We start from the raw sequence: 19,748 nt of genomic DNA on the forward strand, positions 1-19,748 counted from the left end.
TTTGGGTGAAAGCACAAAGAGGCTTCAGCGCTACTCCCATTATCTCTCCACTGCAGCTCGCAATGAAACCTTCCTGTATAAGCCCGATGATGGCAAAACGGGGGAGACTAGTCAAGGAGGAACTCAGCCTGCAGGTAAGGCTTCAGGAAGTAAAGACAAAGGGAAAGGAATAGCTCAAGATGATCACCAAGCTCAGAAGAAGAAAAAGAAGAACTAGATATAATCTAGTAATTGTTTAGAACTTAGCATAGAAACCTCAGCATATGTGTTTGCCTTTATGTGTTTGCTCTTTTTGTGTTTAATCTATGCCTAGTATTATTTTCTCAATATAATCGAAAAAATTGAACAAACAAATTAAGAAGTAAAGAATACTTAGTATACATTAACACTTAGGTAATAAACTGAGTAACAACATACTTGAAAGCTGACTTAAAATTAAAAGAAAAATCAGATCTTGAAAAATCCAACATTTAACTAAGTCAGCATACACAAGTGTCTTAAAAATAATTCAATTAAACATTGGAAGGTTTAGAATTAAGTTAAGACAATATGTGCAACCCTTACGGGGGAGTTATTTCAAAAATGTCAATCATGGGGTAACTTATAACTGAGTTCCATAATTATGTATTTTGCCAACATCAAAATAGGGGAGTTTGTTGAAACACCTTTTCCACAAGATTTTGATTTGACAAAATCATCAATGAGTAAGAGGCAATTAAATTTAAATGCTTTGATTTAATTGTACTAATGTGTTTGTTCAATATTGAGTGCAAAAATATATATATAAAGTAAAGACAGGACAAAAGTCAGCACAAGCAAAGCTGAGTAGAACGGAACTCAGCATGACAGAATGGAAGCTGAGTGGAGTAGAACTCGGAAGCAAAACGAAGCTAACTAAATTTGAAGACTTCTTAAGAAGCGGTTAAACAGAACGGAGCTGACCAAGAAGGAACTCAGCTTAGAAGTTGAACATCCGAAGATAACGAATAAAGTTGAGTGACAGTCAGGACAGCATGAAGGATCCGTTCACTACAAGACAAAGTCTGCCAAATCCTCTGCACCAATAATTGGAACCTCGAAGACACACAAAAGACTAATTCCAAGAAACATGGGACATTGGATTATTGGTAAAAGACAACTGGCATAAAAAGACAAGTCTGGTGTAATAAGACAAAACCTGACGCCTGAAGAAAACCGAGGAAGGGAATGGCGGAACAGACTGAAGCTGACCAGAATTTGTCCCCCAAAAGAGCCGTTTTAGTGTTAACGGTAACAACAATTCAAACGATCCAAATCTGCAGTTTTCCTTCTATAAAAGGACAATGAAGAACCTTGGATAATTACTGAAGCATCAAGAGAAAAATACAAAGAGAGAAAATCTTGAAAGCACTCAAATACAAAAAGATCTTACACCAACTTTTCTATTCTCTGTGTAAATGCTAGATTGATTGTTTTGTAATCATCTAATGTGTTCTTTAGTTGAAAAAGAACAAGTCTGTGATCAATAGGAATATTGAGAGTGTTAAGCTGAGTGCTTGGTTGTAAGCATTCAGTGGTAGAGAAATCTAGGTGCTGGGTTGTAGCACTTAGTAGGAGTTGAGTAGACGAATAGAGGAAGGTACTCTTGCATATTCAACTGCCTTGTAATTGGTTTGTGCTCTACCGTTAAAGAGCTCAGTATTGGATTCAAAAAGCCCGGAGGACTCTGGGGACTGGACGTAGGTAGAGAGGCCGAACCAGGATAAGTGATACTGAGTAATCTCTAAACTCTCTTTCATATTGCATGTGTTGTTTGCTTTATTTACTCAACATATAAATTGTCAAATCTGACCTTGAGTAAATAAGTGGTGCTGAGTTAGAAGCTGACCTCCAAGAGTGTCAATTCTCAACTCACAATAAAACAACGTTAGTCAACATCTGACTAAAGCTGTCTTGAAACATATCTCACCAAGCTGACTGAAAGCTAAGTTAATAAACTCTCAAAATAACTTCCAGTCAGCATTACTAAACGCGAAAAAGTTATATTAGTTCCTAACCCCCCCTTGGAACTAATTACCAGGGACCAACAATTTGGTCGAGTATATATAAGTGTCGAGAATTACTGATTGATGGAGTCCGAAACCGAATTGGTAATGGTCAAAATACCTGGATTTGGCAAGATAGATGGTTTGATTCGGACACGGGAGGTCCGAGTCATGTTATTGGTCCGCATGAGGAGTGGACGGTTGATAGGCTCATACAGAGTGGACATTGGAATATTGATATAGTGACTAAATTATTTTCATTGGAGGACCGACAACACATCCTGCATATTCTCATCTCTATATGTGAAACTGAAGATAAATTGAGTTGGCAGTGGGAGCAAAGAGGTGTTTATTATGTTAAATCGGCTTATTATGCTTTAGCATCATCATACCCGAAGCATCAAAAGAGACATGTCGAGCTCCATGGAATAAGTTATGGCAAATGTCTTGTCCTTCAAAAGTTAAAACTTCCTATGGTGCGCAGCCTGGAATATCCTACCAACCACTGTTAATCTTCATATTCAGCAAGTTCATGTTAATACTATATGTCCATTATGTGAGCAGGCTGCAGAATCAATTTCACACACACTCCTCAGTTGTCCAATAACTTTAAGCGTGTGGAATCAATCGTCGTTGATGGGGTGATGGATTTTGTAAGATGGTGGCACGAGATGGTGGTCGATGGGTCTCCGGAGACGACTAGTACCTGGGCTACGATACTCTGGTTCATCCGGCACAGGAGAAACCAACTGATCTGGGAACAACGACAACTGATATCATCTGAAAATAGCTTCCCGTGCAGACACCTTTCTAAATTCCTAGCGACGGGCACAACTCCATAATACCGGAGAAGGTTCGAGTACGCTGGCATAACATGGAATGGAGTGGGTTCCTCCGACATCGGAGTTGAAACTGAAATTTGACGCCTATGTTGGGTCAGGAGACTACAAATTTGGTTTTGGTGCGGTTCTACAAGGCACGCACGAAGACTTTGTAGCATCCAGATACGGATCAACTATGGGTATATTCCATCCGTCGGTTGCAGAAGCAATTTCATATCGGGAAGCATTCACCTGGGTAAAAGATAGAGAAGACCAAATAGTCGAGATCAAGGGCGATGCACAAATTGTCATCAATTCGCTACTTCAAAGAGAGGATGATGATCTCCCAGGTTTAAGAGTAATATTATCTAACTGTTGTGTTTTAGCTAACTCAATTCCTAGCTGTAGTTTTCATTTTGTTCGTAAGAATACCAATCGTGTGGCTGATGAAGCGGCTCGTTTGGGACTAATTATCTCTTTTTTTATTGTTACATTCAATATCTCTCCCCCACTTGTAAGGCGGATATTTAAGTAATATTCATTCAATCTTTCATTAAAAAAAAAAAACCTTAAATCCATCAAAATTCTTTACAATCCTTATATATATATATATATATATATATAAGAAAAGTATTTCTACTACTTATAAATGAGATATTAATCCACTAATGTGATAATTGAATCACGACTAATCAATAAAAGAGTTTGCAGTATCTCTACTAAGCCTAATCAAGAACTTTAGTTGGAAATTCTTAAGCGAAACATAAGTTCTTTTAAGTTGTTTGTTTAGTTTAGTAGAAAAGAAAAAAGTGTACTACCTTATATATTTGGATTCATAAAATCTACATACACTTTTACCAATATTCATGGCCATACAGAAAACACTATGTAAAAATATAAAATTAGAAAAGGGAATAAAAATCGTACTTGAAAGAAAAATAAAATCCCACTCCAAGTTGGAGAAATATAAAATTTGTAGATTGTATAATGGAAAAGGAACTGTTGCTACGTAGACAAACAATTTAAAATCAAATAAAACTCCATATATCCGAATTGGGATTATTTAATGATAAATCTGCTTGATGGGTCTTGAACCAAACAGAATTAAGGGTTCGTTATTTTACTTGTTCATGTTTGCTGTTTATTGTTGTTGTTTGCTATTAGTGATAAATAGCGGATATTATAGTTGATTTATATATAAAAAGTACTAGTTATTTTGAATTTTTACCAAACGTTTTTTATTTTCTGTTTAGACTTAAAAAGCAAAAGGCGGTTTCGTAAAATAAAAAACAATGGGCACTTAGAGAATATATCATTGGTTTTTGTGTTTTGAGGGATATTTTATTTCCGTTTAGTTTGATTGGACGGTCTTTTTTGCTTTGAACATAATATAGGTTTAGGATGATGACACATGAATTCTAATATTTTAAGGCCATCTCCAACCGTACTCTATAATATATTTTTAGAGTAAAAATGTACATCAATGGTATTCTAAAAAATTACTCTATTTTTAGAGTAACATTTTTGATACTCTATATTATATTATATATGAAGTATCAAAATGTATACTCTATTTTTAGAGTAAGATTTAATGCTGGTTTAAAAATAAAACTATTATTTAATATAATAAATAGTATATAAAAATAATATAATCACAATAAAATATTATTTGTTAATAGAAATAATTTTTTTTAGAGTTATATATGGAATAGATGGTTGGAGAAGTGTTACTGTGATAATTCTATAATTGAAGTTAGGTTAGAAAAAAATAGAGTAGATAATTGGAGATGGCTTATGGACTATATCATTTATTAACGGGTAAATAAACCAACATGCCATGTGGCCTAATGATCACGTCTCAACTAATGATAATAGTGATATATAATTGCTACGAACACGTGGACCAATAACGAAGTCACGCTAACTCTAAAAGTTGTTAATCTCTAAAAATTAGAAATGACTTGCAATTGGCACACATTTGATTTAGGATCTGTTTGTTTTATCTACGGTTTACTGTTGATGTTTGTTGATGGAAAAAACTACTTTTCTAAAATTCTCTGCTTTTGTAAAAATGTTACTACGTAAAACACTTAAAACTTTTCATTTTTAAGTGAAAAGGTAAACATGAACATGAAAAGTAACTACCAAACATCCCCTTAGTAGGACCCCACTAGAAAATATACTCTCATTAATATCCCTACACATATTTTGAGTAACACTTAGAACACAGAAATTAACAAATTGTTGAAAATGCTCTTCTTTATAAACATAAAAAGAACACCGTAACCAAGTTATCTAATCACAAAACCGTAAAATTCTTTTGTTTTCATATTTATCTTCATCATCTTTAACCTCACTAATTTATGTATAAGGATTGGATCGCTGGATCCTAACCCCTTCTTTTAACAAAGTAAACCTTACTTTATTTTTTCCATCATTAGATGCTGATAAATTTTGACAAAGTAAGCTCATTCAATAATAAAAAAGATAAAATAAAGCTTACTTTGTAAAAAATAAAGTACGTATATTTTACCTCTGCAATGATGAAGTCAGAATTCACATTTTCGGAGTTTAATATTGATTATATGGTTAGAGATAAATTTCTACGGTGATTCCTTTATTTTTATTTTTTTTTGTAATATAAAGTAAGTAAATGGGAATAAAAATAAAAATAAAATAGTGAGAAAGAGTGTAGAATAGATGACAACGAGGCATAAGATGTTGACGAGAAAAACAAAAGAATACTCAAATCCGTCTCTTTCAATTGAAGTTGGCCACATCTCCATCTACAGTAAACCCCACTCCTCCCCCCTCCCTTGACTTTGTCTCCACCACCACTCCACCACCACCACGTGTATATCTTTCCTACATTACTGGGTCCCGCCTTCGAACCTGTGGGTCCCTTTCTCTTTGTCTCTCTGTGGGTCCACTCCCCCGCGTGAATTTTGGATTTGTGTTTGTGTTTATGTTGTGTGTGAGCGTGGACTACAGTAATTTCAAGTTTTCACTTTAATTGAATTGAATGTGCAATTTAGATAATTAGAGGTGCGTATCAATTTTAAGGTTATTAATTAATTATGATCTTCTCCTAATTACTACTTTTATTACTTCCTCATTATTATCTTCAAAGCTAGTCTAGTCATATTCATCTCAAGGTTCACCCAACCATTTTAAGTAATTCATTTTCAAAATCATTTACCTTTTTTAAACTGATTATTTAGTTGATCAGGTTAAAGTATATTTGCATATATGATTCGGTTAATAACAATAAAAATAACGGCATAAAGTATAAATTTATCCCCTAATTCGGTGGTGCTACAACTTCATCCCATACGTGTAAAAGAGTGTTTCCTCTAGTAATTGATTAAGTCTTGTAAAAACCATTTACTGAAAAACTGTTAGACAAACGATTACGTCTGTCTTAAAAAAGTTAGATGTGATTAACCAAAAGACAAATCGAACACACAAAATCATATGAACAATAAAACTAAAAACTAAAAGGAAAGAGTTAGACAAATCTGAGGCCTGTATTAACAGTATCCTTGAGACAGATGTCGTCGCTATTGACGATCGTCTCCCAGGATACAACAGATTACGCAAGCGAACTCAAACCGTATGTAGCCTAGTTATCACTGGAGTAGGAAAACAAGAACAATGTGAACAGACAAAGAGTATTTTGAAAAACTTCAACAACCGCTTATGAATTTGACAATCCATTCTATATAAATAGAACTCGAAAGGATATGTCTTTTCACGAACGAACACGACTATACACTGATAGACACGATTGTTTATGTACGAACATAACTGTTCACGACGGACACGACTATTCACAAAAGGATGCGTTTGTTGGTATTTAAATTAATATATAATTTTATTCAATTTTTTCCAACAAAAACTAGTGAAAATTCTCATTTCTTTCCTATACGAATTAAGGAAGCATAATTTCATTTTTTCCACTTAAAAATGTGCTATGGTATATAATATATTGATTTATTTTGAGTTATTCTAAACTACATTTATCCGTTATATATTTAAGCACCAAGTTGATAAAAATAACAAATCAAATTTTGTTACTTTTAATTTGTTTTGGATATATATAATTTATAAAAATAATTTTAAAATAATTTTAAATTAATTATATATATATTATTTATTTATTTATTACGTCATCTAGTCTGACCAATCCGAGTCATTCGGTTCAACCAAGTAACTCATGACCCCTCTATATATCCGATTTGATGTAATGCCAGATTCTGATAACATTGACTAATAACCACTATCTATCAGCAATGACAAACAAGAAACAGTTAACAAGAACATCAAACAAACAGGAATAGGTGAATCAAATGGTCCCTTAATAAATTTAACTATAACATTAATAAAATAAATTATACATATTATTTATATTTAATTAAAATTAAATTTATTTTATTAATTTAATATTTTTTATATAAATTTCAAAATAATTATATTTTTGAGATTTCTTTTAACTACCGCTCACATAGTAAAACAAATGTATTAGTGTGCTAAAAATGAATATGACAGTTCACGGGATCTCATATACAACCTAGTTGTAAAATTCTAAAAACCCAACGACTAGATCTTCCTCTAAGCTCCAACACCAAATCTTGACTCCACTTGGCCGTTGTCTTCATTTACATTTGTAGCTTTTGGGAAAAATAGATTTCACAACTTATCAGCAAAAATTGATATTAATTTTTTTTTTTGAAAAGAATTTCATTAATGTTGAGAGTCACTACAAAAGTTCAAAACAAAAGGCGAAACAAAACTCGGAATAACATCATGATAAAACGGACTAGCATGTTGGGAGGCCGCTTTTGCCAAAACATGAGTTAAACCATTTGTTAGCCTTCGAATAAAACGGACTGAGAAGTCGTTATGAGTTGATAGCAAGAGTCAGATCTGACCAATTAAATCCTCGAACTCGGATATATCGGGATGATTTGAGTCGATAGCATAAACTACTAGTTGTGAGTCTGTTTCAAAGATTACTTCAGTTTCTCCTCTAACATATAACCATTTCATAGCTTGGAGGAGAGCCATGCTTCGCCTTCGCGGGAGTCCATCAAGTCGTTCATAGTCCCTGTTCGAGCAGCAACAAAGGAATCGTCGAAGCACCGCGCTACTGCCAGATTTCCCAAGGATTGTGAAGGTATTGTAATCTGTATAGCATGAGAATGAGGGAGGAGGCGGGAGGTGCCATTTATTCATGCATAGAGCAGAACCCGTTTCAATAATTGAGAAATTCTGTCGACGCTGCGCGACTTGCCAGTCTACCAGGGTGCATCTGCCTCTGTCGACAATGATCGCCGACGGGCTAACAGTCTGCTTCTAGAGTTTTTCATTCCTCACACGCCAACAACACCATAACAAAACCATGAAGAGCTGCACTTTCCCTGGAATATTTGACCTGCAGAAATAAAAAAATAAGGATGTAAAGTTATCAGCATCAACAGCTCTCTGTTCCAGATTAGCATGAAGGCCCGCCTACCACCATACATCATGTGCTATTGGACACAGCCAGAAAATGTACCAAGCGTCTTCAATGTCAAGGGCGCACATCACACACTCGTCGGCTATATCAATCCCTCGCCTCCTTAATTTGACCCGTGTTGGAATACAATCCCGAACCAGCCTCCAACAGACATAGCACACCTTATACGGTACAACAGCAGACCAAATCACGCGCCAATCCCCTTCGACCTGAAAACTCTGAGCAACCTCATCCTCTCTCATTGCAGTATGATAGGAACTTTTAACAGTATAGAGGTCTGAATTAGAACCATCCCAAATTAATTCATCCTGCCACCCCTCAACTCTGACAGCTGTACAACTGATATCCGCAATGTTCGACTCAGAAAATAGTTCTTCAAGCAACTCAAAATCACAATCATAATAATTCGGGATGAATAAGTCACTAACACGTAAACCTTCCAATCCATCCACTCTAGGAGAGGTGATCTTCTGACTGTGTTCATTCCTAACCACTTATCATTCCACACATTGATCGATTGGCCATTACCAACCTTCCATCTGCTCCCTTTATGAAGCAATAATTGAGAGCTCCAGATACTCCGCCAAATGAAGCTAGGAGAATGTCCTAGTCGAGCTTCTATGAACTCCCCATTAGGGTAATATTTGGCTTTGAAAACTTGACTGACAAAAGAATCTGGGGATGAGTGAAGTCACCACCCTTATTTTCCTAATAAAGCTAAATTAAAGGCAGTAAAATCCATGAATTCCAAACCCCCACCATCATTGGGAGCACACAGTTTATCCCAAGCCATCTAGTTAATTCCACGAGATCCATCCTTCTTATTTCCCCACCAGAAGGAATTTAACATCCGCTGAAGCTCCTCGGCCGTGGAAGTAGGGATCAAGAAGATGCTCATATAGTAAATAGGGATGGCCTGTCCCATGACTCATATCAATGTTTCCCGACACGTCTTAGATAGCGGCTTATTTGACCAATTTTGTATCTTTCTCCATAGTCTGTCCTTCAGCTGAGCAAATATGGCCCTCTTTTTCCTTCCAACCAACGATGGTAAGCCCAGGTAGCGGCCAGTATCAAGGGGCTAGTTAACACCCAGAATGCTGGAATCTCCTTCAACAAGTAGAGGATCCACATTACTACCACACATAATGCCAGATTTGCAAAAATTGACCGCCTGACCCGAAGCCACTTCAAACACAAATAAAATACTCTTCATCTCCCGACTCTCCTCAAGATTTGCACGAAAGAACATGAAAGCATTATCAACAAATAATAAATGCGAAATGGGGGGGGCTTTCTACAAACACGAACCCCATGCAATTTCCCTAACCTCTTAGACTGTGAAATCAGGGCTGATAAACCTTCCACACAGAGTAGAAAGAGGCATGGTGATAACGGGTCTCCCTGTCTAAGGCCCTGCTTAGGAGTTATAGGGCCTACCATCCTATCATTTACTTTCACTGAATATTTCACTGTACTGACACAAAGCATGATGTATTTAATCCACCTAGGGTCAAAACCCAATTTAAAGAGCATGCCAACAAGGTAATCCCAGTTCACTCTATCATAGGCTTTGCTAATGTCAATCTTAAGGGCTACTTCCCCATTCTTCCTATGCATGTTTCTTTTCATACTATGAATAACCTCAAAAGCAATAAGAATATTATCGTGGATTGATCTACCCCTTGATAAATGCAGATTGATTTTCAGAAATAAGCCTAGGGAGAATCCTCTTAAGTCTATTAGCAAGAACTTTTGAGATGATTTTATAGATTACATTGCACAGGGCAATATGCCTAAGGTCTTTTATTGTGTTTGGTTGCTCACATTTTGGGATCAAAGCTATAACAGTATCATTTAAACCAGGAGGAAACATACCAGAATGAAGCCAACTACAGCTTGCCTGAAAAATATCAGCTCCAAGTAGTGTCCAAAATCTCTGAAAGAAACCTGGATTGAATCCATCAGGTCCAGGGGCTTTGTCCGGGTGCATTTCAAATAAAGCAGCCTTGAATTCCTCATTTGTGAAGTCCTGCAGTAATTGTTCATTGTCATCCCTAGACACTTTGGTAGTAATCAGATTAGTGACAAGAGCAAAATCACATGACCCGCCATCGAACAAGACAGAGAAATAGTCCTGCGCAATCTGACAAAGTTCGTCAGGGTCAAATGTCCAGCTTCCAGCTCCATTCTGCAACCTGATGATTTTATTCCTCTTCTTCTTACCATTTGCAATAGCGTGGAATAGTTTAGTGTTAGAGTCTCCATCGGTCAGCCAATCGACCTTTGCCCGCTGCCTCTAATGATCATCCACTTTCAACAGATTATCGATCACCTGCTGCTTGATCAGTTCGTAATCACTCGCGACCTGTTCCGTAGAGGACTCACTGAGCTGTTCCATCCGAGCCATACCTGTGCGAGAGTCTGCTTGTTCAATTCTCAGCAGCGCTCGACCCCAACGATCCAGATGACCAGCCATATTCGCCAATCTATCAAGGATACCCACATTTTCCACCGCTTCCCATCCAGTTTTGACAGTAGATTCCAAAGCTTCCTCACGAAGCCATTTGTTCTTGAACAGAAAACAACGGCTCGGTCGATTTCTCGTTTGCATCTCCGTTTGTAGGACAATAGAGCTATGGTCAGACACCAGATATTGTTTTTTAGATGTAAATATATTAATAAATATCATTGTTTTTTAGATGTAAGACGTGAGATTTGAACCCACAATATTTTGTTTTTCAACCATTGAGTGATATACTAAGCTAATTTATTCTTATTAATTATAAGGTTCAATTTGTTTAATTTTTAGATAGATGATTTATTAAATTTATACTTTGTTAAATTTGTAATATTTTATTTATTTATTGATTCTTAATGGGTAAGGGTACCTGCGAATTAAATGAGACGAGTATGAGATGAAAAAAGTATATTCATTAGGGTACTGGGACAGATACGGGTAATTGAAAAATAAAAGGGTAAGAGTTTGAGATTGGCATTACCTGCGGATACGCTACCCTTTGCCATCCCTTATTTGGTAGAGGAAATAGGTCTAAGGATAAAGCATTTACAGAAATTGGTTTTAAAAATTGGAAGAAAGCTTTAAAAATTTTTAGGGATCATTTAGGCGGTATGTCCAGTCCCCATAAATATGCTATAGATCGGGTTTATGGACTTTAAAATCGAAGGCTGGATATTGATTATATGTTGACAAAGTCAAAAGAAACGAATGAGGTTGCTTATAATACTCGTATCACAGTAGTTGTAAAAATTGTTCATATACTTTTAAAGGATGGTTTGGGTTTTCGTGGATATGATGAGTGAGAAGAATCAGTGGAGCGAGGTAACTTTCTTGAGCTGCTCACATTTTATTGCAATGAATGTGAAGAAGTGAATAAGGCGATGAACTTAAATGCTTCCAAAAATAATCAAATGACTTCTCATCATATCCAGAAGGACGTAATTAGGGCTTGTGCATCAGAAACAATACAAGATATTTTGAATGAGCTTGATGGGAAGTTGTTTTGTCTTTTAATTGATGAGTCTCGTGATAGTTTCGTGAAAGAACAAATGTCTGTTGTTATAAGCAAAATATTTGACTTTTTTTGTATTTGAAAAATGCGAGGTTGTTGATCGTTTTACTGCAGAAATTGATAATCGTTTTCCTAAGTCAAATATAGAGTTACTTGTTTGTATGTCATGTCTTGATCCTACAAATGCTTTTGAGAATTCTGATCACCGACAAGTGCTTTGTCCTGTTGAGTTATATTCATAAGATTTTTCTTATTGTAATCTAATTCAGCTTAAAGAGGAACTCAAACTCTTTATTTCTGAAATGAGAACGAATGCATTATTTTCTAGTTTGACAGATATTGGAGTCATTGCAAAGAAGATTGTTCAAATGCAATATTACTCTCTATTTCCTTTAATATATCGACTTATTGAGATGATTCTAATCTCACAAATTGCAACAACTTCTGTTGAAAGATCTTTCTCTGCAATGGAACTAATTAAGACTGATTTGCGCAACAAGATGTGTGATCACTTTCTAACAGATTGTCTGGTGTGTTACGTTAAGAAAAGAGTTTTTATTGTTGTAAAAAATGAAGTAATTGTGCAAAATTTTCAGAACATGACAATTCAAAAGGGTAAATTGCCACCTGTTAGGCATTAATTTTCTTACTGTAAGTACATAAATACTTTTTGTTCTCATTTTATGATATTTGTCTATTATATTGTTCATTTTATTTTTATGAATATGTTGAAGTAGCATTTTTTTTTTATCCACGGTCTAGTCTCCGACTTATAGGTCTTGGTTCCGCCACGGTGGGCAATAGATACATTGAGCCATGAAAAGAAGTAATTAGTGGGATGGATGCATGAAGAGAGGAAGAGGATGGTCCCCTCCCCTTTTGAAGGCATAGCATAGCATAGGGTATAGTCTTAAACAATTCAGATACCATTTTATTTTCTTGATGGTTACAATTCAGATACATACATTATACACATATGCTCCATTGTCTTACTCTACCCACATTTATTCCATCTTTTTTTTTATGGATAAAATATCTACTCCCTCAACTAAATATATAGTTCTTTATTTTATTTTTATTCATTATTCTATGTTAGGTTTGATGGTTTCTCTTTTTGCTTATAGCGTGTATTTTATCTTTTCGTTATATGAGAGTATATGTTTTGTATCCCTATATAAGATTATCTGATTTTCTTTTATTAAAATGAAAAAGAGTATTTTCTAATATAACATAGATTGACTCATCATGGAGTTATTTTTAGAGATAAAACTTTGAATTCGATTTTAAGTATAGGACATTTCTCGTCACTGTGCCAAAAACAGTTCAAACACTGTCTACTATTACTTTATTACGATTTATGAATTTGAAGATGCATATTGAATCTACTCTAATCTAATTCTGAATTGTAACTTTATTTAATTTAGGAATGAAATTATTATTTTCTTCTAATGAAAACCTATTCATAATAAACACTAGAGGCTGTTTTTTTATTAAGAGAAAGCGAATTATTATTACTATTAGGACTCGTTTGGTTCGCGGAATAGAGGGGGAATAGAATAGCCTATTCCTAAAGAATAGCTATTCTCACCTTTGGTTGATTTTTTTTTATGGAATAGCTATTCCATGGAATCCCTATTCCTTGATTTTATGGAATAGCTATTCTTCAATTTAGGTTAGGAATAGCTTATTCCTAATATTATATTTTTGTAATTTACAAAATTATCCTCCATTAAATCCTCAATCTTCTCTCTAATCACTTTCCCAAATCTTATAAATTTTGGTCAATCCATAATTTATATCATATAAAACGTGAAAAATGGAAAAATGACGAAAACGTTAAAAAATGTAAAAATACGAAAAATATGAAACACGAAAAATGTGAAAATATTACAAACACGAGAATATGTAAAAAATAAAATATGCGAAAAATATGAAAACATGAACGAATGCGAAAAACACGAAGACGCAAAAAAAGAAGAAGCAAACACACGAAAAACACAAAATAGGAATAGCACGAAAAAGTGACAAAACACGAAATCAAGGAATAGGAATAGCGCGAACCAAACGACACCTTATTGTTATTATTTTGATAAAGAGAGATAAAATTATTATTGAACCTTCTTTAACAATAAATATTGAAATACTTAATTTAATTGAGAAGCAAAGGAGAGTAGCCTAATTTATTTTTTCAAAATTCTACAACATATATAAGGAATAGCCCATCGATACGATCTTTGGGTCTCAACCAAAGCCCATCGGTATAGTTAGGAGACCTCTTTCTCTTAACTTAAAGCCCATATGCTTCACCCATAATTAATTGAGGAAATTAGGAAGAAAATTATATTTGGATTTTATTTTTTTCACAATTAACCATCATTGGTTTTATCACATATGATATTTTTAATTGAAAATATCAGAAATTTATATTTTCTAATTATTATTTTATCAAACGGTTATTTTATTTTTTTTTATAAGAACGTGTTTTCATATAAAAACTGTTTATTTAGTATTGGTAGATTTTTTTTACCAGATTAAAAAATTTGTAAATATTGAATCTATTTGTAATTATTCTGTAATAGTCTCTAATTAATTAAAACAAATTTTATAATTAAAAACAATTTATAACATAATTAATTAATTATGAATAATTAAAGTTGAATAGTGATAAAAAGATACTAACTTTATTTTTTTTTCATTACTGAAGATTGTCCTCTTGAATATAAATTGTTAAACTTCTTCATTCTTATATATATTATATTCTTTTAATAATACTTTATATATTCTAAGTCGTAATTAACTTAGAATACTACAAGCGATATACTAAACTGTCATGACCAAATCCCGTCCAACCCGTATTATATTTACACCGGACTGGGTCAATATAAGAAAATTGATTTTCAAACCCAACCAACCCGTCTAACTAATATATATTTATATTAAAAATTATTGAAAATTAATATTAAACTTTAAATATAAATAAAATAAATTAACTAATCTAGAGCAGCTTCTGAGATTAGTGCAATGATATATCAACTTGCACCAGTCTCAAGAGCTGCTCTCAAAATGTGGGTCAGTGTCTGCAGTAGTAGTAGTAGGTAGTTTACTATATTGGAAGAGTTAGGGGGCGTTTGGGTGCTCCTTTTCGTGCTCATGTTTGCCTTTTCAGTCGAAATGGAGAGTTTTAGGTGTTTGGTTAGTGACATGCTTGTTTGCATTTTACACTTGAAAAGTAACATTAGGTGTTTTGTTAGTGACCTCTTGTTTGCTTTTTACACTTGAAAAACAGTATTTTACAAAAGCAGAGAATTTTTGCTTTTTGAAAAAGCAGATTTTCGTAACAGCAAACAGCAAACCGTAACAGTAAATAGCAAACAACAACTAGCAACAGCAAGCAGGAACAGCAAACAGTAAACCATAACAGCAAACAACAAATAAGAACAGCAAATAGTATGTAAAACAAACGGGCCCTTAAACATACATGTATAATGCAATGAAATAAATATAATGGAAGAGTTAATACAATGCGATAAACAGATTTGGATTGTGCCTAATTTATGAAATTTAAGAAACTACATTAAAATAATTTTATATAACTAAAAAAAACTATTAAGAAAGTAATAAAAATTAAATGAATGTAATAACAACATATATAAAATATATAGGCAAAAAACATAATTAAGTCCTGAACTTTATCTGTTTTAATGATCAAGCCCCTGATTAATTATTTTTTCACATTGAGCCTCTGACCATTGATTTTGTTATGGATTTGACCATTATTTAACTTTTCCGTCGAGTTTAGGGATGAGAAGGTTGATTTGACGATTCTAATGTTGAAAATCACAAAATGGGAGATGAGAAAATCGAGTTCGGGAGAATATACTGGAAATTAATTTTTATAATTTCGTTTTAGTTTTTAATTTTTATCTCTCCTAGTCAAGGAATTCTTATTTTTATTTGTCCATGTCAACAAGCCGAATCGCCCTAACGATGTATGCAGTCCAAACTCGATGAAAAAGTTAAATAAGGGGCTAATCCATAATAGAATCAAGGGTAAATTCTAAAAAAACCCCATGTGGTTTGATGTTGTTCCAAAAAAACTCTTGTGGTTTGGTTTTACAAAAAAAAAGGACCGTGGTTTCGCCGTTACCCGAAAAACGGAAATTGGCTTAACACCGTTAAAAATGCTGACGTGGCAAGGGGCAGAGTTGGAAATTCGATTTTTTTTATTTTTTTTTTAATTTTTTTTTTCTTTTTTCTTTTCCTTTTTCTTTTTCTTTTTCTTTTCCTCTCCCTTCTTCTTCCTTCTCTCCTCCTCCTTCTTCCTTCTCTTCTTCTTCTTCTTCTTCTTCTTCTCTTCTTCTTCTTTTTTTTTTAATTTCTGAAATTTTATTTTTTTTAATTTTTCTTTTTCTTTTTTCTTTTTCTTTTTCTTTCCCTTCTTCTTCCTTCTCTCCTCCTCCTTCTTCCTTCTCATATTCCGGCTTCTCCTTTTCAATTTCGATTTGATTATCTCCGTCATTATTGTAATCGTTCTCTTTCATGTCCTTTGATTTATTTTGGTAATGAGTTATTTCTTCAATCGAATGGATTTTGGGTTTCTTTTTTATGTCCATTGAAATAATGTTCAAGTGAATTTTGAATTCTGAATTCTCCATCAAGCAATCGTGAATAGTTATCCAGAGACGTTGTTTATTCATTGTGACCTTGAATTTTTGCTTTCAGGATCTTTGATCAAAGTGGTTGATCTGGTAAGTAAGCTTTATAATAACATTCGAATTATTTTCCGGTGCCGTGAAAGCTTTTAGAAGAATCAGACGTCCAACTGTCAACTGCAAATCCTGGAAAGAAAGAAAGTCAAACGGAGTAAAAACGAAAGAGAAAAGGAAGAAATAATTGTGGGATGGGTTAGGTACAGAGTGGGGGGTGGTAGTTTCATTTTTGGAAAATTTCCAGATTTCCGCCAGAAATCTGGAATTTTCCAGATTTCATACGGAAATCTGGAAATTTCCGAAACGTAAAAAAAAAATAAAGGAAGAAGAAGAGGGATGAAGAAGAAGAAGAATGGAGGAGGGGAGAAAAAGGAAGAAGAAGAAGAAGAAGAAGAAGAAGAAGGGAAGAAAGAGGAGGAGAAGAAGAAGAAGAAGGAGGAGGAGGAGGAGGAGGAGGAGGAGAAGAAGGAGGAGGAGGAGGAAAAGGAAAAGAAAAAGAAAAAGAAAAATTAAAAAAATTAAATTTCAGAAATTTAAAGAAGAAGAAGAAGAAGAAGAAGAAGAAGAAGGAGGAGGAGGAGGAGGAGGAGGAGGAGGAGAGAAGGGAAAGAAAAAAAAAAGAAAAAGAAAAAGGAAAAGGAAAAGAAAAAGAAAAAGAAAAAAATAAAAAAAAATAAAAAAAATCGAATTTCCAACTCTGCCCCTTGCCACGTCAGCATTTTTAACGGTGTTAAGTCAATTTCCGTTTTTCGGGTAACGGCGAAACCACGGTCATTTTTTTTTTGTAAAACCAAACCACAAGGGTTTTTTTGGAACAACATCAAACCACAGGGTTTTTTTTTGGAATTTACCCTAGAATCAATGATCAAGAGTTCAATATGGAAAAATAAATGATTAGAGGCTTAATCCTTAAAACAGACAAAATTCAGGGACTTAATTATGCTTTTTGCCAAATACATAATATGAAGACAGATCAGGCTGGGATGGGTTCAGGCTTTTAAAATAAATCACAAACCCAATTCATTTGATGTACGGGTTCATGCCCGACCGAACAAATTCTTAAGGGTTAAGGTGCAAAAATACCCCTAACATTTTGGGTCAGGTGCAATTTTACCCTTAACGTCTAAAATGTTGCAATTTTACCCCTAACGTTTGTAGCCAAGAACAATTTTACCCCTAACGTTGATAAATTTGGTCAATTTAAGAAATAATTCATCAAACTGTCTTTTCAGTCATGAATCTTATAATCTACAATTCACATGTGCGTCATTTTATCAGTAACAAATCATAAACATATGTTGGGATATGAAAAAAAAATAAAAAATATAATGTCTTTTGTACGTATTAGACAAAAAAATTCAAAAAATTCACCGAATTTATAAATATTAATCTCCAATTCTATTATTAAATTACAAAAACATGAAATCCTTTTTTTTTAGAATGAATTGATATGCAATTAGTGCAAAATAATGAACAAAAATATATGTGTTTTACAATAGCGTCTGAAATTGACCCAAATTACAAACGTCAGGGGTAAAATTGCTCTTGGCTACAAACGTTAGGGGCAAAATTGTACCATTTTAGACGTTAGGGGTAAAATTGCTCCTGACCCAAAACGTTAGGGGTATTTTTGCACCTTAACCCAATTCTTAAATATACATATCCAAGCCAAAGTCATTAGAGGCAGGCTTGGACGGGCTGAGCGGACCAACAAGCTCATGAACAGGTCTAATATCAATACACAATTGGTTTATTTTTTAGTTTCGATCAATTACAATCGGTTAATATCAATCCCTTCGTCAACAACTGAATGTTTATTATATATAGTGTATCAAAATTTTATTATTTGTGTTCTTCAATTTAATAAAGTAAGATCAATTTTAGTCATATATCAAACTAGATATTCCAAATAAGTTTGTCGATAAATTGGAGAATTTTCTTACATTTTTAGTTGACTGTTTGTAACTATATTAGTAACACAGTAAATATTTTAAACACTTTGACAAAAAAATACATGATTAACTTTTATGTGGCGGGTTCAATTGTTAGCATTTTAACAGGTGTTTTGTACTGTGTGGGTAACACATTAATAAATATTTTAAACATAATTAATATTTGAAATGTCCGATGTAAGAGTTAAATAACAATCAATCCATTATTTTAAAATTTTTGGTAAAATATGACTAAAATTAATCTTGTTTGAAAATATTAAGTTTAAATTTGCATCGTTTTGTACGGTAAGGCAAAATTTGCACTTCACCAAAAACGGATAAAATTTAGCTCTTTTTTTTTTGGTAGGAAATAAAATTTAGCTCTTAATATTTCAATATATTTTTTTTTTGTAATGTGTTGGTAACACATTAAATATATTAGACATAATTAATGTTTGGAATGTTTGATTAACAGTCAAACCGGTTTTTTTTTTTTTAATTTTTTTTTTGTAAAGTAAAGTTAAAATTAATCTTGTTTGGAAACGTTAAAGTTAAATTTATACCGTTCCATATGTTAGAGCCAAATAATCCCCACTTCGCCACAAACGTTAGGGTCTATTAAAAAAGAAAAAAACCTAAAAAATGAAACATAAAAGCTGAAAAACGAATGAAAAAAAAGTTGATGTATTTTTATTGAAAAGAATATACATCTTGAGTAATTTCCTAAAACAACAAAATTAATGAATAGAATGTTGCAAATGAAATAAAAGAGGAACAAGGCCAATCTACTCTCTATCAGCCCAAGTCTGAGGAGTCCATTATTCACCGTTGGTCTTTATTTTCTCTAGGATTTCGCTTAACCAAACCCTAATACTCATTCCTTCCGTCTGCTTATAAAAAGCTTGAGCTAGTCCTTCCATTAGCTATTAGATATTAGTCTTTAATATTGGTGTTGTGGAAATTCCACATGGAAAGAATAAGAAGGAAATCTGTATTTTATTTTGTCTAAGAGACATCTGTATTGTCTAGAGACATCTGTATGTCTGGAGACATCTGAATATCTGGAGACATCTGTATTGTCTGGAGACATCTGTATTTTGACAACCAGTTTTTTGGCTATAAATATCTTCAATCCTTCATACCTTTTCACTTACTGTTTTAATTATTCAAATACGTTCATAGGGAAATTAGTGAAATTGCTATCATTAATTT

The sequence above is a fragment of the Euphorbia lathyris genome, chromosome 1 (assembly GCF_963576675.1).
Source record: "Euphorbia lathyris chromosome 1, ddEupLath1.1, whole genome shotgun sequence".
In the NCBI taxonomy this organism is placed as follows: domain Eukaryota; kingdom Viridiplantae; phylum Streptophyta; class Magnoliopsida; order Malpighiales; family Euphorbiaceae; genus Euphorbia; species Euphorbia lathyris.